This window comes from Haliotis cracherodii, unplaced genomic scaffold, assembly GCF_022045235.1.
Source record: "Haliotis cracherodii isolate W230 unplaced genomic scaffold, xgHalCrac1.p SCAF_7, whole genome shotgun sequence".
Taxonomy (NCBI): domain Eukaryota; kingdom Metazoa; phylum Mollusca; class Gastropoda; order Lepetellida; family Haliotidae; genus Haliotis; species Haliotis cracherodii.
This window is the reverse complement of record NW_027266330.1, coordinates 55,516,396-55,528,364: the sequence shown is the minus strand read 5'-3', so window position 1 is coordinate 55,528,364 and position 11,969 is coordinate 55,516,396.

Below are 11,969 nucleotides of genomic sequence, written 5' to 3'. Positions count from 1 at the left end.
TTTAGTGGTTGCTTATATAGAATTTTGGAAATTTGGAAATTTGGAAAAAATGCCAAGAGGGTTTGGGGGGGGTGAACTAAAGGACCTGAGTATGGAAGTTTGTTAGTTTGATTATGTGGTTTGGTTTTGGTAGTTTATTGGGGTTTTAAATGCGATTTATTAGTCCTGTTTTGATTAAGTATACGCCTAAGGCTTTGAATTTTTCTATTTTATTTTGTGGGTTTAGGATTGCTTCTAGAGTAAGAGCCTTATTTAGATTTAGGGTGGTTTGTAGTGTAGTTCGGTGTGGTAGGTAGTGAGTGCAGTGTATGAGTGCGTGTTCTGGGGTTTCTTGTTGTTTTGCAATGTGGGCAGGTTCCTGTTGCGTGTTTTGTTATTATTTTGAGGTGGTTATTTAGGTTGGTATGTCCTGTTTGGAGTTTAGTAATTACTCTGTGGATTTTTTTGGACGGATGTAGAATTTTTGGTTTGGTTAGGGTTTTTTGAGAACCTTTTTGATTTGGCTATTTGAGTTTTGATAAAGGCTATGCCATTTTTTGGTGATTTTTTGTTTGTTGACACTTTTAATTTCTGGTTTGGAGATGGGTAGGTTTAAGCTTATTTCTGGGATTTTGAGGGATAGTTTAGCTGCTTTATCGGCGATTTCATTGCCGTATATTCCTACGTGGGCGGGGATCCAAATGAATACTATTTGTTTGCCTGCCTTAGTTAAATCGTTTGAGCTTTTTAGTATTTGATTTATTAGTTCAGGGCGGTTTTTGGTGTTTTTATTTTGGAGAGCTTGTAGTCCACTGAGCGAGTCGGTAAGTATTAGGATTTTTGGTTGTTTTTTAGATTGTTGATTATGAAGGGCTGAGGCCATGCCCATTAGTTCCGTCGTGGATATTGATTGATTGTTTGGGAGTCGGTAGGATTGTGTGGCTTTAGTTGCTTGTGTGATGTAGACTCCGAAACCTGTGTGTTTGAAGATCGGATCTGAGGATCCGTCTGTGTAAATGTGACACCAATTTGGCCAATTTTCATGTATGTATGCTAGTGTGGTGGTTTTTGCTATGTTCGGGTCGGTTTGTTTATTTATTGTGCTAGCTAGTGTTATGTCTATTTTCGGTGTTTTAAGTTTTTTTGGGAAGATATTTGATTTTTTACAGTTTTGTTTAATATTGTTTATTTGGTGTTCATTTATGTAATTGGTTATTCTTTGGGATATTGGAGTAAGTAGAGGGTGTTTTCGAGCTAGTGCTTGGTTTTTGGGGCTGATATTTTTGTTTATTAGGTTTTGAATTAGGGGGTTGGATTGAGACGCGGCCCAGAAATTTAGGGTTAATTGTTCCCTACGTAGATTTTGTGGCATTTCTCTTGTTAAGGCCTGGAGTGAAGCGTAGGCGGTGCCATGTTGAGTGCATGTTATTAGTTTTAGAGCCTGATATTGGATTGAGTCTAGTTTTTTGCTTAGGGATTGGTTTAGGGTGTCGTATATGGCACATCCGTAGTCTATTTTAGGTCTAATAAGTGATATATAGAGTGAGAAGAGGGTGTCTTTGGAGGCCCCCCAGTTTGAGCCAGTTAGGCATCGTAGCGTATTTAGATCTTTGCTACATTTAGTTATTAGATTATTTATGTGAGCGTCCCAGGAGAGATGTTCATCGAAAATTGGTCCTAAGAATTTGGTTTGTTTTAGGAATTGGATTGGTTTGTTAAACGCTGGGGTTTTGGGGAGGCGGGTTTCATGTTTTGGTGTTTAAATACTATTCCTGTATTTTTTTTTCTGAGTTAAGGGAGAAGCCCCATTTGGCAGCCCATTGCTGTATTTTGTTTAGAGATTTTTGAAGTAGGTTTCGGGCCATTTTAATGCTTTTTGTGCGGATCCAGAGGGCCCCATCATCCGCGAATTTAGATGTGTTTATTTTAGGGGATAGGCCCTCGAATATATCATTTCAAAGATTATGGTTGGCAAGTACTGTAAATCTTGAAAATAAATGCGATTCAAAATCAATGCGACTCCCCCACCCCATTCCCAGTCGAATTATACATATTCTAACTTAATCCATTCAAACACAAGTCGCACCGCTTAATAGCACTGAGTATAAGCACTTCCGTAATAACAATAAACAGTGTTTTCCTAAAAACACAGTTTATATGTTTATTCTGTTGACTGGCATTAAGATAGTTCAAAGGCAAAAGATAACTGAACGAACAACAGTTCAGTAATCGGAGTTGTCAATGATGCCTAGATTGACACGAGTGGGTAGAACTCTTGACCCCAGTGATAACTCGCCGGATGCCTATTGTATAATTCCTATTCTGTAAATGACATTGTTTTGTACTTGTTACAACTACTGCTTAATAAACCGTGTTTGTGTATATATTCAAGTTGGTATTTCCGGAGTTAGTCCGGCTCATTGTTGATAGTGATTTTTGGAGACATAAATACGAAGTTTCATTCGGACAAAGACCAGTCGTATTTTTCGCATTTAATTCACGCTCGCGTTAATTTCAAGATTTACAGTATATATACAGGTAGGACACCGTGTTTATACTGTAAAGTAGATATCAGATGTAGTTTCACTGGAGTGGAGAAGCCTGTTGTGAACACAAAAGGGTAGGAAACATATTGACCGGCGGTCAGTAATATCTACTCTACTGTATAAACATTGCCTTCTACATGTATATATACTTGTCAACCACTCTCTGTAAATTCCCCGTGTGCGAAATACGCTGGAGTCGGAAAGCGCACGTAAAATCTCCAAAGTAAGTAAGTACTCTGTACATCACCTGCTTGAAAGCGGTGTTAGAACCTACACCGAAACGTCGCTCCTGATTGTATTAAAGAAGGTGTTCATCAACAAATCTTATCCTTACTTAGTACTCCAACATCAATGCCTCTCAAAGAAGCCATTTACAGTTGTGCCATGAATAATAAAGCACAGTGCCTGTGGACATGTGACATATTCAATGCATTCGTACTCAATATGTCTTCTGGTATTATCTACGGATGCACAGCAGCATAACACAACATCGTCGGTAAATGTAACACAAAATACGAAATTGACGTTGCATATTATCAGCGAGAAGATTTTTTCAGTTCAATCCGAAAACGATGAAGAAATTGTTTAGTTTTTGGTTATTAAGTTTAACGTATCACATCACAAAATATCACAAAATATATACTACCCGTGAAGATCCGGGGTAGAACAGGTCTTCAGCAACCCATGCTTGCCGTGAAAGGTGACTATGCTTGTCGTAAGAGGCGACTAACGGGATCGGGTGGTCAGGCTCGCTGACTTGGTTGATGCATGTCATTGATCCCAATTGCGTGGGTCGATGCTCATGATATTAATCACTGGATTGTCTGGCCCAGATTCGATTATTTGAAGACTGCCGTCATATAGCTTGAATATTGCTGAGTGCGGCGTAAAACAACAAACCAACCAACCAAAACAACAACAAAAAACCTCTGAGAATGCCATGGACGATCGGTCATCTTTCTTTAATCGATTGATGCATCTGTAAAATCACTTGCAACGCTCCTTCCTGGACGGCTACGAAGAGCTAATGCACCGAACGAAGCATCGCGCGGCCGACGTTTTCGTTTTCATAAAACTGGAAACAGAGGCAGATGCATATTATGTGTGTCATGAGGTTGTCAAGGTTACGTCTCTGATGTGTGCCATATAGGTTCAAATCCCGGTCCGGCCTCATGTTTCTACTTTGGTAAACGCGGTAAACTCCTGCATCACTGCGGCCTTTCTTTCCACATCAAGCGGATATCCCGTCATCTAACTGAAATATACTGTTCAGAGCGGCGTTAAACCCGACTCACTCACTCACTGATTCTTGTTTGTTCTTTTAAGATTCAGTTGAAGTTCATACCATTGTATTTCAAGAATAAGTGGTTGTCAGTAATGTAGTTCTATCTACTATCAGCTTTTTTGCTTTGTTGTTAAAAGCCGCACTCAGCAATATTCCAGCTATATGATGGCGGTCTGTAAATAATCGAGTCTGGACCAGACAATCCTGTGATTGGTATCATGAGCATCGATCCACGCAATTTGGATCGATGACATGCTTCAACCAAGTCAGCGAGTCTGACCACCCGATCCCGTTAGTCGCCTCTTATGAGTTTTTACTAACTTTTGATGTGACTGTTTTAGATACTGAATATGAAGGAATAATGTGGTTAAAGATGAACCACAAGACTGATACCACTTGCAGTTTCTGTATATGTGTGTGCTACTTACCCCCAGAGTGTTCGACCAGAGACATCGATGCAACCGACTTTTACGACACTCTGTTATCACAGATATCCACTTACCATGTGCAAAATATTAGCTATATATGTGGTGATATGAACAGCAGATGTGGAAATCTACTGGACTATATTGAAGGACTGGATGTTCTACCACCAAGAGAAACTACTGATTTAATTAGAAATAGTTATGGACAGCTTTTTATAGATTTCCTTATCAGTGCTGTTTTTTGTATTTCAAATGGTAGAAATAATGTAAAGAATGATTTTACTTGTGTTTCATGCAAGGGAGCATCTGTTGTCGATTATTGTATACATCCATATGAGAATGCGAATAGTGTATCAGATTTCAAGGTGACACGTGTATCTGACCTGGTGGAAACAGCGGGGTGTGTAGGGTGTGTCAGTGGTCAAGCCATAACCAAACTGGACCATTCGTTTCTATCATGGAGTGTGAAACTACCTTCTGTGTCTATAAGTGATCATGTTCAAGAATGCGTGACCAATTCTCTGTGTATGACTAAATATGAAGTATCAACTGTGCCTGACACTTTTATGAGTTCCACTAACTGTGAACATATACTTCATGAAACAATCAATAAACTGGAAGCTTCTAGCTGTCATCAATCTGATATTGATGCGGCCTACAATAGTTTTACTTGTACAGTGAGAGAGGAGATGGACAGAACTCTACCTAAAAGAAAACTCACCTTTACATGGGAACCTAACAAGAGGAGTCGGTTGAGGAAGAAACCATGGTGGAATAATACGCTTAACGAACTGTGGACTGACATGTGTAAGGCAGAACGTGAATGGTGTAAGTGTAAAACAGTTAGAAATCAGTTAGATATTCACTCATAAAAGGATGATATTCGACAAGGAGACAAGAAAATGTAAACGTAACTATAACACAGAATGCCCGTTTGAGCTGGAAAACCTACGTGAAGAAAACAAGAAGCATTTTTGGAAGAAGATTGGAAAGATAGGGGTGGGATATAACATAATTCAATCTGTACCAATGGAGATGAGACTAGAGGACGGCAGTCTGTCTGCTGATAAAGAGACTGTGCTGAACACTTGGAGAGTTCTACTGAATGGTGGAACTTCAAATACCCCCGAGGAGGAAGTCAGCCCAGGTGAAGAAGAGGGACCTTCTCATGATGCAGACAGCCTCGAGATCAATACAACATTTACATACAAGGAAGTGTTTGAGGCGGTAAGATCAGCAAGCAGAAATAAGGCTCCTGTTTGTGATAACATCCCCACTGATGTTATGAAAACTACCAACAGTATCCAGTTTCTTCATAAACTTTTTAACCTGTGTTTTGTAAACGGAATAATGCCTACAGAATGGACGAAAGGTATAATAAATCCAATCCCCAAATCATCAATTGCTAACAAGTACGACCCATTATCATACAGAGGGATATCACTCACGAACTCAAGCTATAAATTGTATTGTTCTGTTTTAAATGCCCGATTGTATAAGTATGCAGAAAACAACGACATCATAGCAGACGAACAGAACGGTTTCAGGAAAGGACGGTCTACTGTAGAACACCTATCACCACTCACCTCTATAATGGAGTCACTGAAATCACTCAAGAAATCAACGTTTTTAGCTTTTATAGTTTTTAAAAAGGCGTATGACACAATAAACCGAGATATTCTATGGAAACGACTGTCACAAGCTGGTATTAATGGAAGAATATATGTTGCCCTTCAATCGTTATAAAAGAACGTTCAAACATGCATCAGGATAAACGGGAAGCTCTCCCAGTGGTTTAATGTACAGTGTGGTCTTAAACAGGGGTGCCTACTATCACCTCTATTATTTAACATGTATATAAATGACTTGCTTATCACACTGAAGGGACTGGATATCGGTGTAACTATAGATGGAGACAAGGTATGTGTGTAAGCATATGCAGACGATATACTGCTCTTAGCGGAGAATGAAGCGGACCTAAATGTTCTATTAGAGTGTCTCAATAACTGGTGCTGTGTTAACAAGATGTCGGTGAATCAGGAAAAATCTAAAGTTATTCATTGCAGAAGTTTATCGACGCCAAGAACTGATCAAGAATTTCACCGTGGAACAATGATCTTAGATCTTACTGACACTTATAGGTACCTTGGACTCCTGATTACAGAGTTTTTAGACTATTCACGCATGGAGAAAGCTGTGTTAAGTTCTGCCACACGCGCACTGGGACTACTCATCTCGAAGTTCAAGGCGATTGGAGGGATGCATATAGGTACATACATGTATACCAAGATGTACGACACCATGGAATGGTCGTCGGTTGAGTACGGTTCAGCTATATGGGGGACAAGGAACCAACCGTCTATAAAAACAATACAAAATAGAGTAATGAAGTTTTTTATGGGCCTTCAAAACTCAGCTCCTAACGCTGCCGGTGAGGGGGATATGGGATGGACACCCACGCCTGTCAAGCTTTGGGGAAGTGCAATACGTGTATATACTAGAATGAATAGCCTCAGCAGAAATCGTCTTACATACAAGATCTTCCAATGGACAAAGACACAAGCCCATAGAAATAAATACAACTGGATCAAACGGATACGACACAAACTAAAGGCACTCAACTTATTGGGATTAGAAGAAGTTTCAAACGGCAGCTACATTAAACAGAATGTCTCCAGGGTCAGGGAAGCAGTTTACGACCAACATGTGCGGGACTGGAAGCAGACTATAGCTTGTGCTCACAGTAAGACTGGCAAGGGAGGCAACAAACTTAGACACTACTGTACTTTCAAGACCGAGTTTACTGCTGAGCCATACATTACAGAGAGAATACTCCGACGCCACAGAAGAGCCCTGTCGTTGTTCCGATGTGGAGTAGCCCCCTTACATGTGGAGACAGGGCGATATAATAATACACCCCTTGAAGAGAGAGTATGTTTTAATTGTAAAGATGTTGTTGAAAATGAAGCACATGTACTTTTACACTGCCCTTATATATAAATGTTACTAAAAATATGTTAGTTTTATGTTCAACGTTAATCGCAATTTTTATGATATGTCTGATGTTGATCATCATACGGAATGGCTCATCACATGTATTTTATCACGTGACCTGTATATATTTTTTATGTGTATGAGGTGAGACATGAAATAAAAAAAATAAAAAAAATATTACCTCCTACCTATCAAGGAACTGAAATGCGTTAAAAAAAAGTTTTCCGTCTATATTTTATTGTACATTCATGAAATATAAACCTTTAATCACCGGACTATAAAAGCTGGTGGTTTAAACTCTTGTGATAGTAAATTGGCGCAGCCCACGGCAAATAGGTCGCCTTTTACGACCAGCAGTGGGGTGATGAGGACATTCCATCCCAGGCCCAAAAGGGGACAGTCCATTGGAATACTATTCCAGACTGGAATACTTTTTCAAACAAGTGTGAAATAGTTTGAATTTTGAATAATCAGCTGATAATATATTTATTTCGATCACCATTTTCTGAACAAATCGATATATTTTGTTTGGTAATGGTATTATGTAAGGTGAACGTAACAAGTGTCTATTTACAAGATTTGTTCTAAATCTATGTGTACCCATATGTGTACCTATACATCCCCTAGTGACATATTCATAGAACTATATATCTCTAGAAAAGGGACCGCCTCCGTGGTCTAGAGGTAGAGCGTCCGCCCGGGTAGCGGAAGGTCCGGGGTTCGATTTCCGGCCGCGTCATACCAAAAGACGTTAAAAGATTGTACTTGTTGTTACCCTGTCTGGCGCTCGGCATTAAGGGGCTAAAACAAGGGCTGGTCGGCTCGGAGTAAGTATATTGTGTCTGAGTGGGGTTTTCATGTTAAACTTTGGCATGGTATCTCAGTGAGCTAGCACTATAAATCGGCATCAGTTCGCACTAGTACAAGCGGACACACACACGTGCATGCACGTCGCTATTTAAGTGCAATAATCTTGGACGCGACGTTAAACCCAATTTCACCTCACCTCGCTTCTAGATACCTTTGCATTCCATATGAAATCGAATGTTTTTAAATACATTCTCTCATGTTTTATCGATTGCTCCACGACTAGTTTAACGATTTCATTTGGCTCTCATTAAAATATAAACAGCCGTTTCTTGGGAAACAGTGGGGAAAACCCATGGGGGTGATAGGTATTTACAGGTAACAACAGTAACAAACAATACATTAACCAAAACACTATTGTTGTTAACTAATATAAAGTATCAGATCTGTAAGCTTTATTCATGATATTATCGCACACATTTTGTGACAAACATGCATGTTTATTGATTTCTCCTACCTGATTTCCCCAGACTGAAATAAACTCGCCTCAGGTTATTCCTGGGAAATGAATGATCACACAAAGTGCTTTGAGACTTGCGCAATCAATAACACGTGACATATTGATTGGTTGTTGTCCTTGTAACCAAAGGTGTGTGTGTTTGACTTGATCATGGACGACTTTCTACATTCATTTTGATAGGTAAGGTGAGGTGAAATGGTGTTTAACGTCGCGTCCAAGATTATTGCACTTATATAGCGACGTGCATGTACGTGTATTTGCTTGTGTGGCTGCTTGTACTAGTCCGGACTGATGCCGATTTATAGTGCTAGCTCACTGAGATACCATGCCGCAGTTTAACATGAATACCCCACTCAGACACAGTATACTGACTCCGAGCCCACCAGTCCTTGTTTTAGCCCCTTAATGCCGAGCACCAGACAGGGTAACAACAAGTACCATCTTTTAACGTCTTTTGGTATGACGCGGTCGGGGATCGAACCCCGGACCTTCCACTCTCCGGGCGGACGCTCTACCACTAGACATTTTGATAGGAACAACTAGAATATACTCAGCTGTACTGTAGAAAACTCAGTTTTGCCTGCACCTCAGTGTTTGACACTGCCTACTTGGGCTCATCAGCTGTCGTGAGTATATTGTTCTGTCTGACGCAATTGTGTATGAGACCTGTGAAGATCCGGGGTAGAATATGTCTTCAGCAACCCATGCTTGCCATTAAAGGCGATTGTGCTTGTCGTAAGAGGCGACTAAGGGGATCGGGTGGGTCAGGCTCTCAGGATCGATGCTCATGAGACCTGATATTTCCTGGACGCAAATGGGCGGCAATGTAGCTTCATTATCTTGTTTATTTATATTCCAGAACATTGATCAATGTGTTTATTCAGTAAACAAAGATCTGTATCTCTTTCATTAAACACACACTGAGCTGATCACGGTTGATGGCTTTCAAATCTCTGTTGGAATAATGCAGTTGATAGTCCTATTAACCAGCCAGCACTTGTTTGTCAGATAGGTTTCGTTAAGACTTGTAATTGTGTTGTCTCTTGCCTACCCCCGACTTCCTTGGTCACAAGTCAATGAGCTAGAATCTCATTAACTTCTAAATGAACTGTTGTTTAGAGCATTGGTAGCAATTGTAGACCTTCTTTTCCTGTATTTACGAGGGCTCATTTTCCGTAAGAATAAGTCATGTATGGTAGTCAAAGCTATCTGACTTTTTTTAACTGACAGGTTTTGGAGCTACACACTGTCCAAAATGTTTTAATGCACAAAACACACGCGCTGTACATTTGAGGTTTTTTTTTAGGTATGATGATGTTTATATGGGACTTTTTCCCTCCCTGTTCTGAAACATATTTGTAACTTTGACAGATGATATATACTTAAGTAAGGATAATTCAATATACTTCCATTAATTGGACTCTGCCTACATGAAAATAACATGCTTAAGTTTTATTCCATTGATTCAAGAGTGTACCAGCGAACACGCTAAAAGTATATCCTCATGAGTGAGTATGGTTTACGCCGCTTTTAGCAATATTCCAGCAATATCACGGCGAAAGCTTTAACCACTAGGCTACCCCACCGCCCCTTGTACAGTTCAGCAGCGGAATCGTGTATGATAATTCTTTCCTGATATTTTCCGGTGTTGTGTTCATGGTTATTCACAGTCAATATTATGAAATGTGTATACAGTTGAAACGTAGCAACAGACACCAACGAACCATGAAAATATCGTTGTCACAACAAAATATATTTTGCGGCCAAGATGTAAGTGGTGGTGTTTGTTCACTGAAAATCAACGTTCAAGTTGACGATATAATTTATTCATCTGTAATACTTTTGTGAAGCCAAACCACAGTGGCCCATTGACAACGAGAAGCTGGTGATCATTGTGTTTCACTCCAGAATATTCGATATTAACATGTACCACTGGAACACATAATTATTTGGTTGAATTGATTGATTTGTTGTTTAACGCCGCACTCAGCAATATTCCAGCTATATGACGGCGGTCTGTAAAATAATCGAGTCTGGACCAGACAATCCAGTGATTAATATCATGAGCATCGATGGACGCAATTGGGATCGATGACATGTATCAACGGTCATGTCCGTTGGATGTCTCAAACCACAAACTTTTGTAATCAGTGGCGCTGTTTGTTTTGTTTTGCCAAAGGTGTTCTTGCAGTAAAAGTGTTCGCTAAGCATGCCACAGACTCAAGTTCCATTCCAAATGTGGTTCTCACTCATTCCAGTGACGTATTCACATTTGTGTATAAATTGCGGATATTCTCAGGAACTTTGGTTGTTCCTAATTGTTACTAATTAAAGAAGGAGCACGGGTGGCCCAGTCGTGAGAGGCGCAGCGATTCGCTGTGCAGAGTTGCGTCCTTTGGGCACGCAAGAAACCTATGATTGTGGGTTCGAATCCCGGTCAGCACCATACCTGTACTCGTAGGTTTCACCGAAGTGGTATGCTGTGATATAACTGGAATACTGTTAAAAGCGGCGTTAAACCCAACTCACTCACTCTTAATACTATCATGTACGTTGAATGTAAAGGGTACCATTTTGAAAATATTTTCTAGATCTATGTGTTCGGAATCAACAGATTGAAGTGTACCCTATAACCCATAAAGACATATGCATAAAAAATATAATATACCTACTGATCTCTAGATGACAATGAATTCCATATGAAAATGAAATAAGCCTTGTAATACGTCCCTTCATGTTCGTATCGATTGTTCCAAGGCTAGATTTTCGATTTTCTATCTTGCTCCTCATAATAGGGTGATGTAAATCATAAATAGAACCACAGCCATTTCTTGGGAAAGAGTGGGAAAAACCAATGGTGGTGTCAGATATTTTCAGGTACCAACATTAAAAACATCATGTCAACAAAAACAAGTTCGTTCTTAATAAAAATATAATCTCCAATCTGTAAGCTTTATTCCTATTATTACACATGTATTTTTATCAGACCCATCTGTTCGTGATTTCTCTCTGCTATTTTCCCAGTACTTAAAATCGACTTGCCTTGTGCTATTCCCTGGAAGTTATCGATTATATATAGGATGACAATGAAACTTGCGCAATGTCTCACACGTGACTATATGGATTGTTTGGTCTCCTGGTAACCGAGGTGTTTGTGTAGACTTGATCACCAACGAGCTTCTACATTTTATGGCTAGGAAGATCTAGATTAAACTCTGTTGTACGATGGGAAGACTTGAAGGAGCACTGTTGGTCCTGACCTGTACCTCGCTGTCTGACACTGCCTGCTAGAGATCATCAGCTGCCGTGAGTTTATGTTTTGTCTGACGCAACTGATCATGAGTGTGACGAGGGATTGGGCTACCGTAGGTATATTAATTAGGACAGCGGGTGTTTAATGTATGTTTAAGTAT